The sequence below is a fragment of the Coregonus lavaretus genome, assembly GCF_964263955.1.
Source record: "Coregonus lavaretus genome assembly, chromosome: 29".
Lineage (NCBI taxonomy): Eukaryota > Metazoa > Chordata > Actinopteri > Salmoniformes > Salmonidae > Coregonus > Coregonus lavaretus.
In genome coordinates this window covers 9,130,720-9,155,980 of record NC_140016.1, presented here as the reverse complement: position 1 = coordinate 9,155,980, position 25,261 = coordinate 9,130,720, and positions in this window count along the sequence as shown.

Below are 25,261 nucleotides of genomic sequence, written 5' to 3'. Positions count from 1 at the left end.
GTGTAGGCATTAGCCAGAGGAACCAGGGCCCTTCTTCAACCACCAACCATGGAGCTCACTGCCTCTCTCTCCTCTCTCTCTCTCTCTCTCTCTCTCTCTCTCTCTCTCTCTCTCTCTCTCTCTCTCTCTCTCTCTCTCTCTCTCTCTCTCTCTCTCTCTCTCTCTCTCTCTCTCTCTCTCTCTCTCTCTCTCTCTCTCTCTCTCTCTCTCTCTCTCTCTCTCTCTCTCTCTCTCTCTCTCTCTCTCTCTCTCTCTCTCTCTCTCTCTCTCTCTCTCTCTCTCTCTCTCTCTCTCTCTCTCTCTCTCTCTCTCTCTCTCTCTCTCTCGACAGTTAACAGAGATCGGTTTAGTTCCATGGCTGGTTTTCACACCATTAACACTCAACCTCAGTTCACTAATTGCTTAATCTTCCATCCAAACCACAGTTATGACCATGCTGCCTGGAACAGCCATGACAGAGCAATCATCATCATCTCTGGGGCTGGGGTTGGAAGCCACAACCATGCGGATGGACAGGGTCCGAGAGGGACAGCATGAAAACCAGGTCGCAAGTCCCAAAATAGATTGACTGTTCCAGATTATGGTTATTAATAAAACCACCCAGAGACGACCACCCACACCCATCCTTTCCTTCTTTCTTTCCCCAGGGTCAGACTCAGGTCAGATACAGTTATCACCAGACCCAGGTCAGATACAGTTATCACTAGACCCAGGTCAGATACAGATATCACCAGACCCAGGTCAGATACAGATATCACCAGACCCATGTCAGATACAGTTATCACCAGACCCAGGTCAGATACAGTTATCACCAGACCCAGGTCAGATACAGTTATCACCAGACCCAGGTCAGATACAGTTATCACCAGACCCAGGTCAGATACAGATATCACTAGACCCAGGTCAGATACAGTTATCACCAGACCCAGGTCAGATACAGTTATCACCAGACCCAGGTCAGATACAGTTATCACTAGACCCAGGTCAGATACAGTTATCACCAGACCCATGTCAGATACAGTTATCACTAGACCCAGGTCAGATACAGATATCACCAGACCCATGTCAGATACAGTTATCACCAGACCCAGGTCAGATACAGTTATCACCAGACCCAGGTCAGATACAGTTATCACTAGACCCAGGTCAGATACAGTTATCACCAGACCCAGGTCAGATACAAATATCAACAGACCCAGGTCAGATACAGATATCACCAGACCCAGGTCAGATACAGATATCACAAGACCCAGGTCAGATACAGATATCACCAGACCCAGGTCAGATACAGTTATCACCAGACCCAGGTCAGATACAGTTATCACCAGACCCAGGTCAGATACAGTTATCACCAGACCCAGGTAATTTACAGTTATCACCAGACCCAGGTCAGATACAGATATCACCAGACCTAGGTCAGATACAGTTATCACCAGACCCAGGTCAGATACAGATATCACCAGACCCAGGTCAGATACAGTTATCACCAGACCCAGGTCAGATACAGTTATCACCAGACCCAGGTCAGATACAGTTATCACCAGACCTAGGTCAGATACAGTTATCACCAGACCCAGGTCAGATACAGATGTCACCAGACCTAGGTCAGATACAGTTATCACCAGACCCAGGTCAGATACAGATATCACCAGACCCAGGTCAGATACAGATATCACCAGACCCAGGTCAGATACAGTTATCACCAGATCCAGGTCAGATACAGTTATCACCAGACCTAGGTCAGATACAGTTATCACCAGACCCAGGTCAGATACAGATATCACCAGACCCAGGTCAGATACAGTTATCACCAGACCCAGGTCAGATACAGATATCACCAGACCCAGGTCAGATACAGATATCACCAGACCCAGGTCAGATACAGTTATCACCAGACCTAGGTCAGATACAGTTATCACCAGACCTAGGTCAGATACAGATATCACCAGACCCAGGTCAGATACAGTTATCACCAGACCCAGGTCAGATACAGATATCACCAGACCCAGGTCAGATACAGTTATCAAATACTTTCAGCAGACCTCCAAATACTCTTAAAGGTGCTACACATATGATTTTCTAGAATTTTTGCATTATAATTTCAGAAAATGTCTGCAATAATAGTGAAATGATAGTGTTACACTGTATTACTTACATGCCAGTGTTGTGATTGGCTGTGATACATTTACCTATTGATTTCTCCCGCTGGGCCGGCATATGTTGTCAAAATGAGAAAGCTGTTTTGACTGTGGCTGTGTTATCTCGTGGAAATCGAATCAAGCAGCCAATGTAGAAATCGCTATGTAATTTTCTGGTTGCTAAAAGTATACACTGCTCGCTCAATTTAAGTTTATGTGAGAAAATAAGCACTGAATAGTGTAGGGAATCATTGTACCATCTAAATCGCTGTGAAATATATTTTCAATTTTAAAAAAAATACGTTTTTTAAAGGCGTTTGAGCAAAACCGAAAGTAAGAGGCTCAAGTATGAGTCTCCACCATGTTACGGGAAATGGGTTGTAGGGGAGGGGGTAGATTTGTTTTAAATGCAGCCTAGTGCTGTTGCAATTCACCTAGCTTCCACATGGGGGAGAAATACTATGTGTAGCACCTTTAAGTATTTCAAGTTTGTTTTGGCGTATGCTGCTCTGGTGCCAGAGTAACCAACCAACCAACCAACCAACCAACCATCTCTCTCTCTCTCTCTCTCTCTCTCTCTCTCTCTCTCTCTCTCTCTCTCTCTCTCTCTCTCTCTCTCTCTCTCTCTCTCTCTCTCTCTCTCTCTCTCTCTCTCTCTCTCTCTCTGTCTCTCTCCACTCATTTGTTTTCCTCTGTTCTATGATGTTTGGCCCTGCCAGGAATTCTGCAGCGTAAACACAACACACACACACACCCACCCTGCCCAGAGCCCTCCTCAAAGGTTTTATAGGAGCCCATGGTCTTCATCCAACTTGTGTTTGTGTTCACACAGCAGCACCCCTCAACCCAAACCCCTGATTCTATTTTTATCCATTGGCTCTCTCCGTGTACCTCCCCCCATCCTTACTTCTTGGAGTGGGGCGGAGTGGAGAGAAGGGGGCAGGAGAGGGGAAGGGACAGGAGAGGAGAAATAGAGCAGTGAGGAGTGGAGAGGAGACTGAGCCACAGCCTCTGCTCAGTGTGGGAACCCAGAACTCTCTTTACTACACTCATAAATGTGTTCTCAGTCAAACTGCCAGGTACAAGAAGGGTATAATAAATACATGATCCAGTGAGATGTTATAGAGGACCAGTATGTAACTGTCACCTTATAAAGAGACGTCTAGCCAAAGGATCAGAGACGTCGTGAAGGGTAATAAACGCCTCTCTTCTTCTCACTTTGTGAACACTGTTTTCGCACTTATTATGCCAAATCAGCCTTGTGCCAAATCAGCCTTGTCTGCATTAGTGTTGTCACTCACTATTAAGGGTAATGTAATCACTACTCTAGTCTTTCTAACCTGTCAGTGAGTAATGACACACTGAGCTCTATATAGTATCTATACTGAACAAAAATATAAACGCAACATGCAACAATTTCAAAGATTTGTACAGTTCATATAAGGAATTCAGTCAATTGAAATACATTCATTAGGTCCTAATATATGGATTTCACATGACTGGGAATACAGATATGCATCTGTTGGTCACAGATACCTTAAAAGAAGGTACGGGCATGGATCAGAAAACCAGTCAGTATCTGGTGTGACCACCATTTTCCTCATGCAGTGCGACACATCTCCTTCGCATAGAGTTGATCAGGCTGTTGATTGTGGCCTGTGGAATGTTGTCCCATTCCTCTTCAATAGCTGTGCGAAGTTGCTGGATATTTGTGGGAACTGTCGTACAAGTCGATCCAGAGCATCCCAAACATGCTCAAAGGTTGACATGTCTGGTGAGTATACGGGCCAGGGAAGAAATGGGAAATTTTCGGTTCCCAGCCCCATCCCCAGCTCCATCCCCATCCCCAGCTCCATCTCAAGCCCCACCCCCATCCCCAGCTCCATCCCCAGCCCCTCCCCAGCTCCATCCCAAGCCCCATCCCCAGCCCCTCCCCAGCTCCAATCCCTGCTCCAACCCCAGCCCCATCCCCAGCTCCATCTCCAGAGGGAGAAGGTGAGAAGAGGGGGAGGGGAGGAAGGGGGAGGAGAGAAGTGAGGATAGGGGGAGGGAGAGGAGGAGAGAGGTGAGAAGAGGGGGAGGGAGAGGAGGAGAGAGGTGAGAAGAGGGGGAGGTTGTTGGGAACCATGCTTTCCACCCCGGATGTCATAATTACGAGGCGGAATTCCGCAAAAATTCCTGAGGAGGTTTGATGCTGCTAGAGGTCTATTCATCTTCCCTAGTGTCCCTGCCCCCCTCCCAACCGCCGGCCTCACGGAAAAATACAACATGTTCCGACACACACATGCACATACACTCACATCTAGTAAATAGGTCGTAAACAAATATCACAAAACATCTACAACAGCAATCTTCTATCATTGGGGTTTTCATGCATTTCTGACATGATGATTTGACCAGACCGATAACTCCTCAGCTTGTCAGGAAGGTAGTAATAATAACACACCCATGAAGCTACTCGTCCTCTCTTGAAACTGATAATGGCCACAAGGTAATGATCGCTATGTGAAACCATGATGCTTTATCAATAAAGTCATCAACAAAGTGTTACTAAAATCCACTTTAATATGTGCCATATTGTATGACCAACATAATAAGAGTTTAATAAGAACTCCACACACAGTTTATATGACACTTTTTCATATTAACATCCTAACAATCCTGCTATGTTTGTTGTAAACCAAGATGCCAGTATAGAAGCAACATTGCCAGAACAAACCTAACCAGAAAAACATTTTATAACGAGCTACCAAACAGTAATATAATTGTTCACTAACACAGAACTACACTGTTCCAAAATAGGAGTGAAGTAATATTGGGTTATCAATCCAATAAAAAAATAAGATAGGATATTTCAAGATAGGATAGTAATAGCTGTCACGAATTCAGCCGAGGCTGCCCCTCCTCCTTGTTCGGGCAGGTTTCGGCGTTCGTCGTCACCGGCTTACTAGCCACTACCGCTCCATTTATCATCACTCCATTTGTCTTGTCTTGTCTTGTCAATCACACACACCTGGTACTCATTCCCTCATTAGTCTGTGTATAAGTGTTCCCTCTGCCCCTTTGTCCTTTGTGAGTGATTGTTCATTGTGAGAGTGAGTAGCTCGGTTGAGCTACTCTTTCCTTGTATGTAGCCAAGGTGGATTTTTCCCTTGTGCTAGTTTCGTTTTGACGCTTGCTGCGCTTTATTCATGTACACTGAATAAACTCTGGATTTCTGTGTTTTACCTCCTGCGCCTGACTCCGTCATTCACACCTCATCACAGAATCACTCACCCCTATGGAGTCAGCAGGAGAGGAGCGCATGCCTGGAATAGTGGCAAGGGTCCAGGAACATTCCACTATGCTGGCCAGCTTGGGGGAAGCGATGGATCGGGTTCTTCAGGTCGTCCAATGCCTGGAGAGAAGAGGAACCGATCCGTCGAGACCAGCTGGCCAACCGGATCCAGCCACCTATATCACAGCACCCGGAGGGATCCAGATATCTCGACCACGGGCGTTCGATGGGACGCCGGCTCTATATCAGGGATTCCTTCTCCAACTGGAACTGTACTGCTCCAGTGTCAGGCCGGCACCATCAGAGCGAGAGCAGGTGTCCGTCCTCATTTCCTGCCTCTCGGGGAAAGCCCTGGAGTGGGCCAACGCGGTTTGGAGAGAAGGAGGAGCTGCGTTGGAGGACTACAGGGAGTTCGTTTTCGATCACCCGCCCGATGGTCGAGAGGCGGGTGAGCAGCTGGTCCATTTGAGGCAGGGGACGAGGACAGTACAGGAGTTCGCGCTGGAGTTCCGGATTCTGGCAGCAGGATCCAGGTGGAACGAGCGGGCCCTGATCAACCAGTTCCGGTGCCATCTACGGGAGGACGTCCGACGGGAGCTAGCCTGCTGTGACACCAGTTTGTCTTTTACCGAACTGCTGGACATGGCCATTCGTCTGGATAACCTGCTGGCAACCAGAGGACGTCCTGGAGGAGGTCTGCCCGTTTCCGCCCCAACCAACGTGGATCCAGAGCTCATGGAGCTGGGTGGTACCGCGCACCGAGAGAGCGGAAGACGACAGCGCCAGTGCCAATCGATTGGCACGAAGGGACATTCCACCACACGTTGTCATCAGCGCACTTTTGGGTCAGGATGCGGCCGGCAGGGCACTCTCGCATCACCCCAGGTATTGAGCACCCACACTTGTTCAGAGCCCTCTGCTGCGCACTGTACCATACCCATATACTTCCCTGATTACATGAGAGTTCCCAAGTGTAAGGCGCTAGTAGATTCAGGCGCAGCTGGGAACTTTATGGATAAAACTTTTGCACGCCGCCAGAGCATTTCATTAGTTCCCCTATCCATTCCACGCCCCATCAGAGCACTTGGTAGTCGACCATTAGGGTCCGGGTTGATAAAGGAAGTCACGGTACCAGTCACCATGATCACACAGGAGACGCATTGTGAGCAGGTCACTTTTTCCATCATTGAGTCTCTTGCTTTCCCTGTGGTGTTAGGTATTCCGTGGCTAGCACTCCACAACCCCACTTTCTCATGGCCACAGAGGGTTCTCACGGGGTGGTCACGAGAGTGTCAGGGTAGGTGTCTGGGTGTTTCCGTTGATGCAACCACGGTGGAAAGTCCAGATGGTGCCTCCACCGTGCGCATTCCCCCCCGAATACCATGATCTGGCACAAGTTTTCTCCAAGAATAAACCAACTAAATTGCCACCTCATCGGGCGGGGGATTGCGCAATAAACCTTCGGGTAGACGCTGTACCTCCCAGGAGTCATGTGTATCCCCTGTCTCAGGCGGAGACGGAGGCTATGGAGACATATGTCACAGAATCCCTGTGCCAGGGGTACATACGTCCCTCCACTTCACCCGCCTCCTCAAGTTTATTTTTTGTGAAGAAGAAAGATGGCGGTCTGTGCTCGTGCATTGACTATTGACCACTGAACAAGGAGACGATTAGATTTAGTTATCCTCTCCCCCTCCTTCCGTCAGTGGTTCAGTCATTGCATGGAGCGGGCTTCTTCACTAAATTAGATCTCAGGAGTGCGTACAACCTGGTGCGTATCCGAGAGGGAGATGAGTGGAAGACAGCATTCAGCACAACCACGGGGCATTATGAATACCTGGTGATGCCCTATGGTTTGATGAATGCTCCCTCAGTCTTCCAGTCCTTTGCAAATGAGGTATTTCGGGACATGCTTGGTCGCGGTGTAGTGGTCTACATCGATGACATCTTGGTGTATTCCATGTGTCCCTGGTTCGCAAAGTACTGGCCCGACTGTTGGAAAATGACCTTTATGCTAAGGCAGAAAAGTGTATGTTTTTGCAGCAGTCCGTCTTCTTCCTCGGATACCGCATTTCTACCACAGGTGTGGAGATGGAGGGCGACCGCATTGCAGCCATGCATAATTGGCCGACTCCAACCACGGTAAAGGAGGTGCAGCGCTTCCTTGGCTTCGCCAACTATTATGGGAGGTTTATCCGGGGCTTTGGCAAGGTCGCAGCTCCCATTACATCTCTGTTGAAGGGTGGGCCGTCCCGGCTCCGCTGGTCTGCTGAGGCTGACAGGGTCTTCAGTAACCTGAATGGGAACTGTTCACCTCGGCCCCGGTACTGGCCCACCCCGATCCATCACTACCGTTCGTAGTGGAGGTGGATGCGTCCGAGGTTGGGATGGGAGCAGTCCTGTCTCAACACTCGGGCACACCACCCAAGCTCCGCCCCTGTGCATTCTTCTCAAAGAAGCTCAGCCCGGCGGAGCAGAACTATGGCGTTGGTGATAGGGAGCTGTTGGCTGTTGTCCGAGCTCTGACCGTGTGGAGACATTGGCTCGAGGGGGCGAAACACCCATTCCTCGTCTGCACGGACCACCGTAACCTAGAGTACATCCGGGCAGCGAGGAGGCTGAACCCTCGCCAGGCCAGGTGGGCCCTATTCTTCACCCGGTTTGATTTCACACTGTCATACATTCCGGGTACGAAGAACTTGAAGGCAGACACACTGTCCCGGCTGTATGATACAGAGGCCCAGAGACAATACCCCCTTACTGCCAGACTCATGCATTGTGGCGCCGGTAGTATGGGCGATGGACGCGGATATAGCGCAGGCATTACGCACAGATCCATCTCCACCGCAGTGTCCAGCTGGGCTGCAGTACGTGCCTGCGCTTATCCGTGATCGTCTGATCTACTGGGCACACATGTCACCCTCCTCTGGTCACCCGGGTATCGGTCGTACAGTGCGCTGCCTGACCAAAAGGTACTGGTGGCCTACTTTGGCTAAGGACGTGAGGGTTTATGTTTCCTCCTGCTCGGTGTGCGCCCAGAGTAAGGCACCTAGGCACCTCCCAGCGGGTATGTTAAAACCTTTACCAGTTCCACAACGATCATGGTCTCATTTGAGTGTTGATTTTTTAACTGATCTGCCACTCTCTCAAGGGAACACCACCATCCTGGTCGTTGTGGACCGCTTTTCGAAAGCCTGCCGCCTCCTTCCTCTGCCCGGTCTCCCCACGGCTCAGCAAACTGCGGAGGCCCTGTTTACTCCCGTCTTCCAGCACTACGGGGTACCAGAGGATATAGTGTCTGACAGAGGTCCCCAGTTCACGTCAAAAGTCTGGAAGGTGTTCATGGAACGTCTGGGAGTCTCGGTCAGCCTGACCTCTGGGTTCCACCCTGAGAGTAATGGGCAGGTGGAACGGAATAATCATGATGTGGGTAGGTTCCTGAGGTCCTATTGCCAGGACTGGCCGGGGGAGTGGTCGGTGTTCCTGCCATGGGCAGAATATTCCCAGAACTCTCTCCGCCACTCCTCTACGAACCTAACGCCATTTCAGTGTGTTTTAGGTTATCAACCGGTTCTGGCACCGTGGCACCAGAGCCAGACCGAAGCTCCTGCTGTGTATGACTGGTTTCGGCGTGTGGAGGAGACGTGGAACGCTGCCCATGTTCACCTTCAACGCGCTGTGCGTCGTCAGAAGGCCAACGCTGACCGTCACCGCAGTGAGGCCCCCGTCTTTGTACCGGGGGATCGGGTCTGGCTCTCGACCCGGAATCTGCCCCTCTGCCTGCCCTGCTGGAAGCTGAGCCCGCGGTTTGTAGGGCCGTTCAAAATCCTGGAGTCAACGAGGTCACATATAGGTTATTACTCCCCCTTGATTACAGTATTAACCCCTTGTTTCATGTGTCTCTCCTCAGGCCGGTGGTGGCTGGTCCGCTCCAGGAGTCTGAGGTGCGGGAGGTCCCTCCACCTCCTTTGGACATCGAGGGTGCGCCGGCGTACTCTGTCCGTTCCATACTGGATTCGAGGCGCCGGGTGGGGGGCCTTCAGTACCTCGTGGAGTGGGAAGGGTACGGTCTGGAGGAACGGTGCTGGGTCACGGTGAGGGATATCCTCGATCCCTCTCTGTTGAGGGACTTCCATCGTCGCCATACGACTCGCCCTGCTCCGCGTCCTCCTGGCCGTCCCAGAGGCCAGTGTTGGCGCGCTGCTGGAGCTGCGTGTAAAAGGGGGGGGGGGGGGGTACTGTCACGAATTCAGCCGAGGCTGCCCCTCCTTCTTGCTCGGGCAGGTTTCGGCGTTCGTCGTCACTGGCTTACTAGCCACTACAGCTCCATTTATCATCACTCCATTTGTCTTGTCTTGTCTTGTCAATCACACACACCTGGTACTCATTCCCTCATTAGTCTGTGTATAAGTGTTCCCTCTGCCCCCTTGTCCTTTGTGAGTGATTGTTCATTGTGAGAGTGAGTAGCTCGGTTGAGCTACTCTTTCCTTGTATGTAGCCAAGGTGGATTTTTCCCTTGTGCTAGTTTCGTTTTGACGCTTTCTGCGCTTTATTCATGTACACTGAATAAACTCTGGATTTCTGTGTTTTACCTCCTGCGCCTGACTCCGTCATTCACACCTCATCACAATAGCTGAAATAACTCTGACTGACTTTTTGTCATAAACTTATCGGGCAGTGTTTAATGTAGCTGGGATTTGTGTGTGAGATATCCTTGAATGTGTATATTACTAAGGTTATACTCAGGATATCGTAACTGAAAGAGTTCAAAAACAGCTTTAATTTGGCCGTGCTTGTAGTAGGCAACAAGTCCAACAGGTGTACTATATGGGCCCTGTATCCTGTATCTGGTCAAAGTAGTGGTCAAAGTAGTGCACTACGTAGGGAATAGGATGCCATTTGGGTCACCTTAGTCTCACCACTTAGAGAAGGTCAGGATCAGGATGAGGTGTGTGTGTGGAGGTTGTCAACCCTACATGATATACATGTAGGGTTGTCATGATAATAGGGGTTGTCTTGATAATAGGGGTTGTCATGATATACATGTAGGGTTGTAATGATATACATGTAGGGTTATCATGACATACATGTAGGGTTGTCATGATATACAATACCGGTCAAAAGTTTTAGAACACCTACTCATTCAAGGGTTTTTCTTTATTTTTACTATTTTCTACATTGTAGAATAATAGTTAAGACATCAAAACTATGAAATAACACATATGGAATCATGTAGTAACTAAAGAAGTGTTAAACAATTCAAAATATATTTTATATTTGAGATTCTTCAAATAGCCACCCTTTAACTTGATGACAGCTTTGCACACGCTTGGTATTCTCTCAACCTGCCTCACCTGGAATGCTTTTCCAACAGTCTTGAATTCCCACATATGCTGAGCACTTGTTGAATGCTTTTCCTTCACTCTGCGGTCCAACTCATCCCAAACTATCTCAATTTGGTTGAGGTCGGGGGATTGTGAAGGCCAGGTCATCTGATGCAGCACTCCATCACTCTCCTTCTTGGTAAAATAGCCCTTACACATCCTGGCGGTGTGTTGGGTCATTGTCCTGTTGAAAAACAAATGATGAAGAGGACTCCAGTGGCAACCTGTGAAGCTCTGGTGAACTCCTTGTCCAAGAGGGTTAAGGCAGTGCTGGAAAATGATTGTGGCCACACAAAATATTGACACTTTGGGCCCAATTTGGACATTTTCACTTAGGGGTGTGCTCACTTTTGTTGCCAGTGGTTTAGACATTAATGGCTGTGTGTTATTTTGAGGGGACAGCAAATTTACACTGTTATACAAGCTGTACACTCACTACTTTACATTGTAGCAAAGTGTCATTTCTTCAGTGTTGTCACATGAAAAGATATATTCAAATATTTACTAAAATGTGAGGGGTGTACTCACTTTTGTGAGATACTGTATATTTTGATTTGTTTAACACTTTTTTGGTTACTACATGATTCTATATGTGTTATATCATGGTTTTGATGTCTTCACTATTATTCTACAACATAGAAAATAGTAAAAAAAAAAGAAAAAACCTTGAATGAGTAGGTGTGTCCAAACTTTTGACTGGTACCGTATATGTATAATAAGAGGCACGTTGCTAAAGTTTATCATTTTAACATTTAACATTTTAGTCATTTAGCAGACACTCTTATGCAGAGCGACTTACAGTTAGTGAGTGCATACATTTTCATACTGGCCCCCTGTGGGAAACAAACCCACAACCCTGGCGTTGCAAGCACCATGATCATTAGAAAACCCTTCTGCAATTATGTTAGCAAAGCTGAAAACTGTTGTGCTGATTAAAGAAGCAATAAAACTGGCCTTCTTGAGACTTGTTGAGTATCTGGAGCATCAGCAATTGTGGGTTCGATTACAGAATCAAAATAGCCAGAAACAAATAACTTTCTTCTGAAACTCATCAGTCTATTCTTGTTCTGAGAAATGAAGGCTATTCCATGCGAGAAATTGCCAAGAAACTGAAGATCTCGTACAACGCTGTGTACTACTCCCTTCACAGAACAGCGCAAACTGGCTCTAACCAGAATAGAAAGAGGAGGGGGAGGCCCCGGTGCACAACTGAGCAAGAGGACAAATACTTTAGAGTGTCTAGTTTGAGAAACAGACGCCTCACAGGTTCTCAACTGGCAGCTTCATTAAATAGTACCCGCAAAACACAAGTCACAACGTCAACAGTGAAGAGGCGACTCCGGGATGCTGACCCGGAGGTGTTCTTAATGTTTGGTATACTCAGTGTATAGGCAACAGGGTGCCATTTGGACATATCCTTACTCTACGTGCACTTCTCAGAATATTGTCAATTATAAGTCAATTATGCCCCTTTATGTCCTGACTGGACTGGGCCGGACTGGATGGATCACGGGCTAGTGGGTCTACACACACAATCACCTAATAATTAATATGAAGTAAACACTGCCCAGCCAAGAGGATAGAGTCTTAATGATCTGCGGAGATCTCCCTCCCTCTCCACCCCTCTCTGTTTCCATCCCTCTCTCTCCCTCTTCATCCCTCTCTCTCCCTCCCCGCCCCTTTCCATCTCCATCCCTCTCTCTCCGCCTCTCCATCCCTCTCTCTTTCTCTCTCTTTCTCTCTCTCCGTCCCTCTCTATCACTCCACAAAGACCTCTTTATCTCTAATGAGGGGTAAAGTGTGTTCCATTGTGTCGGGCCAATCACCCTGTCCATTGAGCAGCATGATAAATATAGCATCCAAGACTACAGTAGAAGTAAGCATAACCGAGAACAGGGGCTGTCATGACGCAGTTGCCTCATTGATATCCAAAACTTGGCTGACTTACATAATAAAGGCCTTTATGCCCAATTCACCAAACTGATCATTAATTGCTCTCCCGCCCTCCCAGTCTCCTCTTCTTCTTCTTTTGAATGGCTATGACACTCTGCTGCCTGAGCCACCCACCGAGACACCATGGCCTCATGTCCCCCATGTCTCACTCTCATTAAACTGGGCTTTTGTGTTGAAAGCTGGTCTTCTTTTGTCCCTTTTGTCCCCGCACGCCCACCGTACAGGGAGAGGGCGACCTCATACGTCTCAGAACACGGTGACATCACCTCTATCTCTCATCGCCATGGGGACAGCAGGATGGAGCAGCCAAGGTGAGAGGTCACATGGGTAATCTCTGAGGGCCTTATCACTGAATAATCACCCCTTTGTGCTGCTGGTCAGTAGTGGGAGAGAGAACCATAGGGCTCTGACCCATAGGGCTCTTCTGGTCAAAAGTAGTGCACTATATAGGGAACAGCATGCCATTTCAGACGTAGCCTGGATCTATTGGTGACCCATAGTGCTCTGGTTAAAAGCAGTGCACTATATAGGGAATAGCATGCCATTTCAGACGCAGCCTGGATCTATTGGTGAACCATAGTGCTCTGGTAAAGACATAAGGTGCCATTTTGGACGCAGCCTGGATCTATTGGTGACCCATAGTGCTCTGGTAAAGACATAAGGTGCCATTTTGGACCTAGACCCACAGAGAGTAATGAGACTGTCCATCTGCCAGGACTGTAGCAATATTATTCACACTGTGCTAACAATATAATAGCACATTGTTTGAGGCCAATTAAAACAAGGGTCTGAGAGGTAGAAGAGGTAGAGATCTCACACCGTTTGAAGTGAGAAGCCGATACTGCCTCAGACTGCTGGGCCTGTAAAATTAGTCTTTTCACGAGTCAGGTGAGTTTACAGACCTGGGGTGACTTTAAAGAGAAGATAGATAAATATATATATATAGAGAGAAGCTCAATAGCCTGCTCCACCTCTCTACAAGCACTTGCATATGAACACACACACACACTAGCTACAAGCTATCATCTTCCAGCTATCATCCTCAGTTTCCTCATAGACTTTAGTGTAGATATTTCGGGGCTTCTCTCCAGTAAAGGGTTGAAAAATTCCGGTAACTTTCCCAAAATTCCCTGGTCTTCCAGAAATCCTGGTTGAAAGACTCCAGAATGATTGTTTATTCTCTCCTAATTCCGGGATTCTTCCAACCGGGATTTCAGGAAAACCAGGGAATTTTGGAAAGTTGCTGGAATTTTGGAGCCCTAGTAAGGCCTTATGACCAGAGTTCAACTAGTTAATACCTGTGTTGTTATTATAAGAAAACCAATCAAAATGCTGCAAAATGCATACGCCTTTATTGAACTTGGAGTGACAGGGGAAAAAAATCTCCATGTCATCATCTAAAAGCCTCCCTGTCCTAGCCCAACACACACAAACACACAAAGATGGCGTCGGACTATATGGCCACCGTTTTGCGAGCCCTGAACCAACTTTGCTATTTTGTGATTATTTTGGCATTTATTTTACTTTATTTTCATGAAATTTATCCGCTATCCTTTCTTATAACCGACAAGAACTTTTGAACATCAGATCGGCAGTTACTTACCTCAATTCTGGCATCAACTTCGTCTTGCCCTGGGCTCTTTCTATAATTCCGACCCAATTTTTGGGGTATCCAAGAGGAAAGGCCAGCGTTACAGAGGCAAGAGACGGGGAGTCCTGGTGAGATTAAGGCGAAGGGAGAACCGACCACCTTTTCCCTCCATTCTATTGGCCAATGACTTGATAAATAGATGGATGGATTTGCTACCAACAGGACTCTCGTAACTGCAATATTATCTGCTTTTCTGAAACATGGCTTTCGGACAAGCTACCCCCCATGGCTATCCAACTTGATGGATTATCCATTCACAGAGCAGACATGACAGTGGAGTCAGGGAAATCTTGAGGGGGAGGGGTTTGCCTCTTCATCAACAACAAATGGTGTGCTGACTCGAGCGCAGTGGAAGTCTCGACCCATTGTTCATCCGTCTTGGAATACCTGATGGTCAAATGCAGACCCTTCTACCTCCCGAGGGAGTTTTCAGCTGTTATTGTGACTGTTGTATACATTCCACCTCAGGACAAGAAAAAGAACAAGCTGGCACTTAGCGAACTGTACGAGGCTATAAACAAGCAGGAACACTTGCACACGGAGGCTGTTTTTCTTGTTGACGCTGATTTAATTCCGCATCATTTTTTTTATTTCAAAATGTGTTTTTTTACTTTTATGTATTCGGGGTAGCCAAATTGAGACCAGGGTCCCATTCCCAATGGTGCCCTGAGTACAAACATTTTCTCACAAACAGATAAAACAAAAAAATAACATTACAAATAAAACAAGAAGAATAGAAATAACCCCAAGGCACAACCTCAACACCACAACCTCAACACCACAACCCCAACACCACAATTTCAACAAATAAACCACTACAATCAATCAAAACAACTGCAATCCTCAATGAATTCATTCAACACCAGTCCTAAATTGCTCTAGTGGTACCAGGGAATCATGATGCAAGGAATTGTTTAGGTTATTCCAACAATGGGGGGCACTAAAACTAAAGGAGGATTACCTAAATTGGTCAAGACTAGAGGGACCTCAAGAGTTAACCAATCCTGCGAACGGGTTTGGTCTCTCACATATGCTTTAACAGCGAAGTGAGGTAAGTTGGAAGCTTGTGGAGCAGAGCTTTGTAAAGTGATCTACAGGGCCTTAATGAGGACCAGCCGACCTTCTGATACAGGATGCAGTGGTGAGTATTAAACCTGTCACCTGTGATAAAGCGAAGGGCACTATGGTAGATGGCATCCAAAGGTTTTAGAGTAGTGGCTGCTGCAATCTGGTGTCCAGGTCTAAAACCAGATTGGTGCACATTAAGAATAGAGTGAGAAGTTAAAAAAGTTCTTAGCTGACAGTTGGCCAGGTATTCTTAAACTTTGGAAAGGCAAGATAATTTGTTGATTGGACGGTTGTCACGGATCCACCCGGTACTGCTGCTCATTCCGTTCACCAGCTCCGGAGCTCTACGTCACCGGCCTTCTAGGTGTCACTGACCTGGATCATTACCACCAACCACGGACTGTCTTGTCTCATTACCCACACCTGGTTCCCATTCACCCTGATTAGTATGTGTATATACGTGCTCTCTGTTCCCCATTGTCCTTGTCGATTATTGTCCCATGTCCGTTGGTCTCGTGAGTACCTGTGCTCTGTTGTATCGGCTTTTATGCTACGTGTTACTGTACATTGTATTACGGTTTACATACCGTGTAATTGTGCACTTGTTATTATGGGTCTCATCCCAAGTATTATTTAGAGGTTTACACCTCACTCTTTTGTTTGGGTTACATCCCTGTGTTATATATATATATATGTGTTTGTTTTGGGCTTCGTCCCCGTCGTTTTTCATGACGTACCTTATGTTGGGTAGAGAAATAAAAAATCCTATTACGTATTCCTGCACCATCATTATAAAACGTGACAACAGTAGTTATCTAAGTCGGAAGCATCTCCTCCTTTATGTAGGGGGAGGACATGTGCCGCTTTCCAGAGCTTAGGGATAACACCAGAACAATTGTCAAGTAAAAAATATAGGTCAATGGTTCTGCGATAAGTGGTACACAGAGCTGCAGTGAGAAGGAATCAAGTGAATCAGCCCCTATGGATTTAATATCAGTCTGTACTGCAGTAAGAAGGGATCAAGTGAATCAGCCCCTATGGATTTAATATCAGTCTGTACTGCAGTAAGAAGGGATCAAGTGAATCAGCCCCTATGGATTTAATATCCGTCTGTACTGCAGTAAGAAGGGATCAAGTGAATCAGCCCCTATGGATTTAATATCAGTCTGTACTGCAGTAAGAAGGGATCAAGTGAATCAGCCCCTATGGATTGAATATCAGTCTGTACTGCAGTGAGAAGAGATCAAGTAAATCAGCCCCTATGGATTTATATCAGTCTGTACTGCAGTAAGAAGGGATCAAGTGAATCAGCCCCTATGGATTTAATATCAGTCTGTACTGCAGTAAGAAGGGATCAAGTGAATCAGCCCCTATGGATTTAATATCAGTCTGTACTACAGTGAGAAGAGAACAAGTGAATCAGCCCCTATGGATTTAATATCAGTCTGTACTGCAGTAAGAAGGGATCAAGTGAATCAGCCCCTATGGATTTAGTATCAGTCTGTACTGCAGTGAGAAGGGATCAAGTGAATCAGCCCCTATGGATTTAATATCAGTCTGTACCGCAGTGAGAAGGGATCAAGTGAATCAGCCCCTATGGATTTAATATCAGTCTGTACTGCAGTGAGAAGGGATCAAGTGAATCAGCCCCTATGGATTTTTCAACATCAATCTTTAGCAAAGCAAAGACACGTAATGCCCAACATCCATTAACACGTCTCCTTGGCCACTAGGGGCGATAAAGTCTTAGACCACTGTTACTCTACCCACAAGCAAGCATACAACGCCTTCCCTTGTCCCCCATTCGGCAAATCAGATCATGGCTCCGTATTCCTGGTTTCTGTTTACATGCAGAAGCTCAAACAGGAAGTACCTGTGACTGGCTCCGTTGAGAAATGGTAATCAGAATCAGAGGTAACGCTACAGGACTGCTAGCGCTGATTGGAATATGTTCAGAGACTCTGCCAATAACATTGACGAGCTAACCACCTCCGTCACCGGCTTCATTGGGAAATGAATTGGCGATGTTGTTCCCACAGTGAAGGTTCGCTGCTTCCCCAATCAAAAGCTGTGGATTAACAACGAGGTAAACTAAAGGACAGGGCTACCGCACACAGGGCTATCGCACACAACCCCGAGGCTACGGCTGAGGACAGGAACAAGTACAAGAAGTCCCGCTAAGACCTCCGCAGAGTCATCAAACGAGCAAAAGGACAATATAGAAATAAGGTGGAATCATATTACACAGGCTCTGATGCCCGCCACATGTGGCAGGGGCTACAGTCCATTACGGATTACAAAGGAAGACCCAGCTGTGATCTGCCCAACCATGCCTCTCTATCAGACAAACTCAATGCATTTTATGCATGCTTCGACAATAACACCATGCCGTGTGTGAGGGCCCCAACCGACCCAGAGGACTGGGTGAAATTGGTCTCTTAGGCCGACGTGAGTAAGGTCTTTAATCAGGTCAACACTCTGACTTTAATCAGGTCAACACTTGGACGGTATTCCAGGGCGCGTTCTCAGAGCATGCGCTGAACAGCTGGAAGGCATACAGTCATGGTCAAAAATGTTGAGAATGACAGAAATATACATTTTCACAAAGTCTGCTGCCTCAGTTTTTATGATGGCAATTTTCATATACTCCAGAATGTTAAGAAGAGTGATCAGATAAATTGCAATTAATTGCAAAGTCCCTCTTTGCCATGAAAATGAACTTAATCCCCAAAAAAACATTTCCACTGCATTTCAGCCCTGCCACAAAAGGAACAGCTGACATCATGTCAGTGATTCTCTCGTTAACACAGGTGGGAGTGTTGACGAGGACAATGCCAGAGATCACTCTGTCAAGCTGATTGAGTTAGAATAACAGACTGGAAGCTTTAAAAGGAGGGTGGTGCTTGAAATCATTGTTCTTCCTCTGTTAACCATGGACACCTGCAAGGAAACGCATGCCGTCATCATTGCTTTGCACAAAAAGGGCTTCACAGGCAAGGATATTGCTGCTAGTATGATTGCACCTAACTCAACCATTTATCGGATCATCAAGAACTTCAAGGAGAGAGGTTCAATTGTTGTGAAGAAGCCTTCAGGGCGCCCAAGAAAGTCCAGCAAGCGCCAGGACCGTCTCCTAAAGTTGATTCAACTGCGGGATAGGGCACCACCAGTGCAGAACTTGCTCAGGAATGGCAGCAGGCAGGTGTGAGTGCATCTGCACACACAGTGAGGCGAAGACTTTTGGAGGATGGTCTGGTGTCAAGAAGGGCAGCGAGGAAGCCACTTCTCTCCAGGAAAAACATCAGGGACAGACTGATATTCTGCAAAAGGTACAGGGATTGGACTGCTGAGGACTGGGGTAAAGTCATTTCCTCTGATGAATCGCCTTTCCGATTGTTTGGGGCATCTGGAAAAAAGCTTGTCCGGAGAAGACAAGGTGAGCGCTACCATCAGTCCTGTGTCATGCCAACAGTAAAGCATCCTGAGACCATTCATATATGGGGTTGCTTCTCAGCCAAGGGAGTGGGCTCACTCACAATTTTGCCTAAGAACACAGCCATGAATAAAGAATGGTACCAACACATCCTCCGAGAGCAACTTCTCCCAACCATCCAAGAACAGTTTGGTGACGAACAATGCCTTTTCCAGCATGATGGAGCACCTTGCCATAAGGCAAAAGTGATAACTAAGTGGCTCGGGGAACAAAACATCGAAATGTTGGGTCCATGGCCAGGAAACTCCCCAGAACTTAATCCCATTGAGAACTTGTGGTCAATCCTCAAGAGGCGGGTGGACAAACAAAAGCCCACAAATTCTGACAAACTCCAAGCATTGATTATGCAAGAATGGGCTGCCATCAGTCAGGATGTGGCCCAGAAGTTAATTGACAGCATGCCAGGGCGGATTGCAGAGGTCTTGAAAAAGAAGGGTCAACACTGCAAATATTGACCCTTTGCATAAACTTAATGTAATTGTCAATAAAAGCCTTTGACACTTATGGAATGCTTGTAATTATACTTCAGTATCCCATAGTAACATCTGACAAAAATATCTAAAAACACTGAAGCAGCAAACTTAGTGAAGACTTGTGTCATTCTCAAAACGTTTGACCACGACTGTATTCACTGTCATTTTCAACCTCTTCTTGTCCCAGTCTGTAATCCCCACATGTCTTACACTGTCCACCATTATTCTTGCTCCCAAGAACTCTAAGGCTTCATCCACAATGACTACCGCCCTGTAGCACTCACATCTGTAATCCTTAAGTGCTTTGAAAGGCTGGTTATGGCACACATCAACTCCATCATCCCAGACACCCTAGACCCACTCCAATTTGCATATTGCCTCGACAGATCCATAGACGACGCCATCTCAATTGCACTCCACACTGCCCTAACCCACCTAAATAAGAGGAATACCTACAGTGCCTTCGGAAAGTATTCAGACCCCTTGACTTTTTCCACATTTTGTTACTTTACAGCCTTATTATAAAATGGATTAAATAAATATAAATCCTCAGCAATCTACACACAATACCCCATAATGACAAAGCGAAAACAGGTTTGTATAAATGTTTACACATTTATAAAAATTTAAAAACAGAAATACCTTATTTACATAAGTATTCAGACCCTTTGCTATGAGACTCGAAATTTAGATCAGGTGCATCCTGTTTCCATCGATCATCTTTGAGATGTTTCTACAACTTGATTGGAGTCCATCTGTGGTAAATTCAATTGATTGGACATTATTTGGAAAGGCACACAACTGTCTATATAAGGTCCCACTGTTGACAGTGCATGTCAGAGCAAAAACCAAGCCATGAGGTTCGTAGAGCTCCGAGACAGGATTGTGTCAAGACACAGATCTGGGGAAGGGTACAAAAACATTTCTGCAGCATTGAAGGTCCCCAAGAACACAGTGGTCTGTTTGGAACCACCAAGACTCTTCCTAGAGCTGGCCTCCCGGCCAAACTGAGCAATCGGGGGAGAAGGGCCTTGGTCAGGGAGATGACCAAGAACCCGATGGTCACTCTGACAGAGCTACAGTTCCTCTGTGGAGATGGGAGAACCTTCCAGAAGGACAACCATCTCTGCAGCACTCCACCAATCAGGCCTTTATGGTAGAGTGGCCAAACGGAAGCCACTCCTTAGTAAAAGGCACATGACAGCCCGCTTGGAGTTGCCAAAAGGGACCTAAAGGACTCTCAGACCATGAGAAACAAGATTATCTCGTCTGATGAAAGCATGATTGAACTCTTTGGCCTGAATGTCAAGCGTCACATCTGGAGGAAACCTGGGTCCATCCCTATGTTGAAGCATGGGGGTGGCAGCATCATGCTGTGGGAATGTTTTTCAGCGGCAGGGACTGGGAGACAATTCAGGATCGAGGGAAAGATGAGCGGAGCAAAGTACATAGAGATCCTTGATGAAAACCTGCTCCAGAGTGCTCAGGACCTAAGCCTGGGGCGAAGGTTCACCTTCCAACAGGACAACGACCCTAAGCACACAGCTAAGACAACGCAGGAGTGGCTTTGGGAAAAGTCTCTGAATGTCCTTGAGTGGCCCAGCCAGAGCCCGGACTTGAACCCGATCGAACATCTCTGGAGACCTGAAAATAGCTGTGCAGCGACGCTCCCCATCCAACCTGACAGAACTTGAGAAGATCTGCAGAGAAGAATGGGAGAAACTCCCCAAATACAGCTGTGCTAAGCTTGTAGCGTCATACCCAAGAAGACTCGAGGCTGTAATCGCTGCCAAAGGTGCTTCAACAAAGTACTGAGTAAAGGGTCTGAATACTTATGTAAATGTGATTTCAGTTTTGTATTTTTAATAAATTTGCTAACATTTCTAAAAACGTGTTTTTGCTTTGTCATTCTGGAGTATTGTGTGTAGATTGATGAGGAAAAATAACAATTTAATCAATTTTAGAATAAGGCTGTAACGTAACAAAATGTGGAAAAGGTCAAGGGGTCTGAATACTTTCCGAATGCACTGTACAATCATCATATACGCTGCTGCTACTCTGTTTATCATATATCCTGATGCCTAGTCACCTTAACCCTATGCATATCTACCTCTATCACTCGAGTATCTCTGCACATTGTAAATATGGTATTGGAACTGACCCTGTATATAGCTTCTTACCTTCTCATGTTGTTCTTATTTCTTATGTTTATTTCTTGTGTGTTTTTGTTCTACCTTGTTATTTTTAGTACTACATTGATATTGATTACTTTATTGTTGGGTTTAGAGCTTGCAAGAAAGGCATTTCACTGCACTTGTGCACGTGACATTAAAACTTGAACACACACACACACACACACACACACACACACACACACACACACACACACACACACTGCTCCTCATGGTGTGGTTTCATGATGGGGGTTTGACTCATACTGCATGGATTTTATCTGTCTCCATACCCTTAAACAACACATCACACACACACACACACACACACACACACACACACACACACCACCAGCCACAGCTCATCAGTGTTATTGTACTCAAAGCATTCTTCTCCACTTTCTGGACTGTGTCACTGCAAAGGGGCCACGTCAAAATGAGCGACATAAACACGATAAATGAGAATTGTGTGTTATTGAAATAGTACAGAGACAGACAGACAGACCACTCTCTGTGACATCAAACCAACCGCTAAACCGTCAGAGGCTTATGCTGTGCATGTGAGAACATTTACGGCCCCATGTAGCTAGGATCTGTACACAATTCCTGGAAGCTAAAAATGTCCCAGTTCTTCCATGGCCTGCATACTCACCAGACATGTCACCCATTGAGCATGTTTGGGATGCTCTCGGTCGACGTGTACGACAGCATGTTCAAGTTCCCGCCAATATCCAGCATTTTCGCACAGCCATTGAAGAGGAGTGGGACAACATTCCACAGGCCACAATCAACAGCCTGATCAACTCTATGCTAAGGAGATGTGTCGCGCTGCATGAGGCAAATGGTGACACCAGATACTGACATGTTTTCTGATCCACGCCTATACCTTTATTTTTTTTAAGGTATTTCCTTATATGAACTGTAACTCAGTAAAATCTTTATTGTTGCATGTTGCATTTATATTTTTGTTCAGTATACATGTAGCTTCCTCGGCTACCCACTGGGCACATACTGGTTGAATAATTGTTTCCACGTAATTTCAATAAAATTACGTTGAACCCAGTGGGTATATTGGTCTGACTCATGCCCATGCATTGGGTTTAAAACTAGAAAGCGTTATGTCACTGTAGAACAGAATAAAGACAACGTAGGCTACATATATATAATCATTGTGAACAGGCCTAATAAATGACACAATCTGGACATACCTGCAGTCTGTCTTTCCTGAGATCTGAGAAGCGCTAAATACATGCCTGGTTGTGGCCTACCATCCGCGCGCCAGTCTGCTCCCGCGCTCGGTGATACCCACCATTACCAGCCTACCGTGTCCTGCTCTGCGCTGATTGGCCTAGATCGAGGGTGTGTTCGCAGAATCCGTAGGGTTTGGACAGACCTGGATTCAGAAGGAGATTCCAAACGGTGGTACCGACAGCCAACCTACAGGCAGCGGGCCGGGAGCGTAGGGCAATGAACACTAGATACACAACACCAACACTGTTTCCAAAAGTGATCACTCACGCACCCACCGCTCCTTGAGAGATGGATCATTTTATGTCACTGTTATGGTGTTTAATAATGTTAGGATATAACCTATGTAACGTTTCATAGGCTACAGTAGGCAATGTTTTGTTTTCAGAGAGAAAGAATAAGCACACTGTCGTTTAAAGCGGTGATGTAGGTTAAAGAGGAGAGTTGGCTAGTCTGCTTATTCTCAATTCTTCCGTTCATCTATTTATCATCATAACACGTCTCGGGATTCCCGTTGCTCATCTCATTCCGTTCGGATTCGTGTGGCTTCCGAGTAAAACCTTACCACTGCTCTCTCTGTCTGTGAGTCTCTCCGGGCTATTTTCAGCTTTAGCAGGAACTTCGCCAAAACGACTATTTCTCAGCGGCTCTGAATTCCTGGAGATGGCCAGGCTGCATCTCGTTCCGTTTATTCCACAGATGTGGTCAATTTAGCACGATTTATCCCGCTCGCTGCACTGCAGGCCAATTTAAAACGATAAATAATCCAACCAGACGGGAATATTTCTGAGTCGTGGCATGATCATGATCATCATAACTTTGGTTAACAATTAGAAGACGATGCTCTCTCCCACGAGGGATGAGATGCGGTAGAATCTAAATGTGCATGTGATTGCATGGCCAGACTAAATATCGGAGCTTATTAGGAAAAACCCGAACCCCCACGCATAAAACGTTGCTTGACACATTTGGCAAAAACAACAGATAGCACGCAGTGCAATATAAATCTCAATTACTTGTTTATTACAGTGGGGGAAAAAAGTATTTAGTCAGCCACCAATTGTGCAAGATCTCCCACTTAAAAAGATGAGAGAGGCCTGTAATTTTCATCATAGGTACACGTCAACTATGACAGACAAATTGAGAAAAATAAATCCAGAAAATCACATTGTAGGATTTTTAATGAATTTATTTGCAAATGATGGTGGAAAATAAGTATTTGGTCACCTACAAACAAGCAAGATTTCCGGCTCTCACAGACCTGTAACTTCTTCTTTAAGAGGCTCCTCTGTCCTCCACTCATTGCCTGTATTAATGGCACCTGTTTGAACTTGTTATCAGTATAAAAGACACCTGTCCACAACCTCAAACAGTCACACTCCAAACTCCACTATGGCCAAGACCAAAGAGCTGTCAAAGGACACCAGAAACAAAATTGTAGACCTGCACCAGGCTGGGAAGACTGAATCTGCAATAGGTAAGCAGCTTGGTTTGAAGAAATCAACTGTGAGAGCAATTATTAGGAAATGGAAGACATACAAGACCACTGATAATCTCCCTCGATCTGGGGCTAAATCCCAGAACCACACGGGGGGACCTAGTGAATGACCTGCAGAGAGCTGGGACCAAAGTAACAAAGCCTACCATCAGTAACACACTACGCCGCCAGGGACTCAAATCCTGCAGTGCCAGACGTGTCCCCCTGCTTAAGCCAGTACATGTCCAGGCCCGTCTGAAGTTTGCTAGAGTGCATTTGGATGATCCAGAAGAGGATTGGGAGAATGTCATATGGTCAGATGAAACCAAAATATAACTTTTTGGTAAAAACTCAACTCGTCGTGTTTGGAGGACAAAGAATGCTGAGTTGCATCCAAAGAACACCATACCTACTGTGAAGCATGGTGGTGGAAACATCATGCTTTGGGGCTGTTTTTCTGCAAAGGGACCAGGACGACTGATCCGTGTAAAGGAAAGAATGAATGGGGCCATGTATCGTGAGATTTTGAGTGAAAACCTCCTTCCATCAGCAAGGGCATTGAAGATGAAACGTGGCTGGGTTTTTCAGCATGACAATGATCCCAAACACACCGCCCGGGCAACGAAGGAGTGGCTTCGTAAGAAGCATTTCAAGGTCCTGGAGTGGCCTAGCCAGTCTCCAGATCTCAACCCCATAGAAAATCTTTGGAGGGAGTTGAAAGTCTGTGTTGCCCAGCGACAGCCCCAAAACATCACTGCTCTAGAGGAGATCTGCATGGAGGAATGGGCCAAAATACCAGCAACAGTGTGTGAAAACCTTGTGAAGGCTTACAGAAAACGTTTGACCTGTGTCATTGCCAACAAAGGGTATATAACAAAGTATTGAGAAACTTTTGTTATTGACCAAATGCTTATTTTCCACCATAATT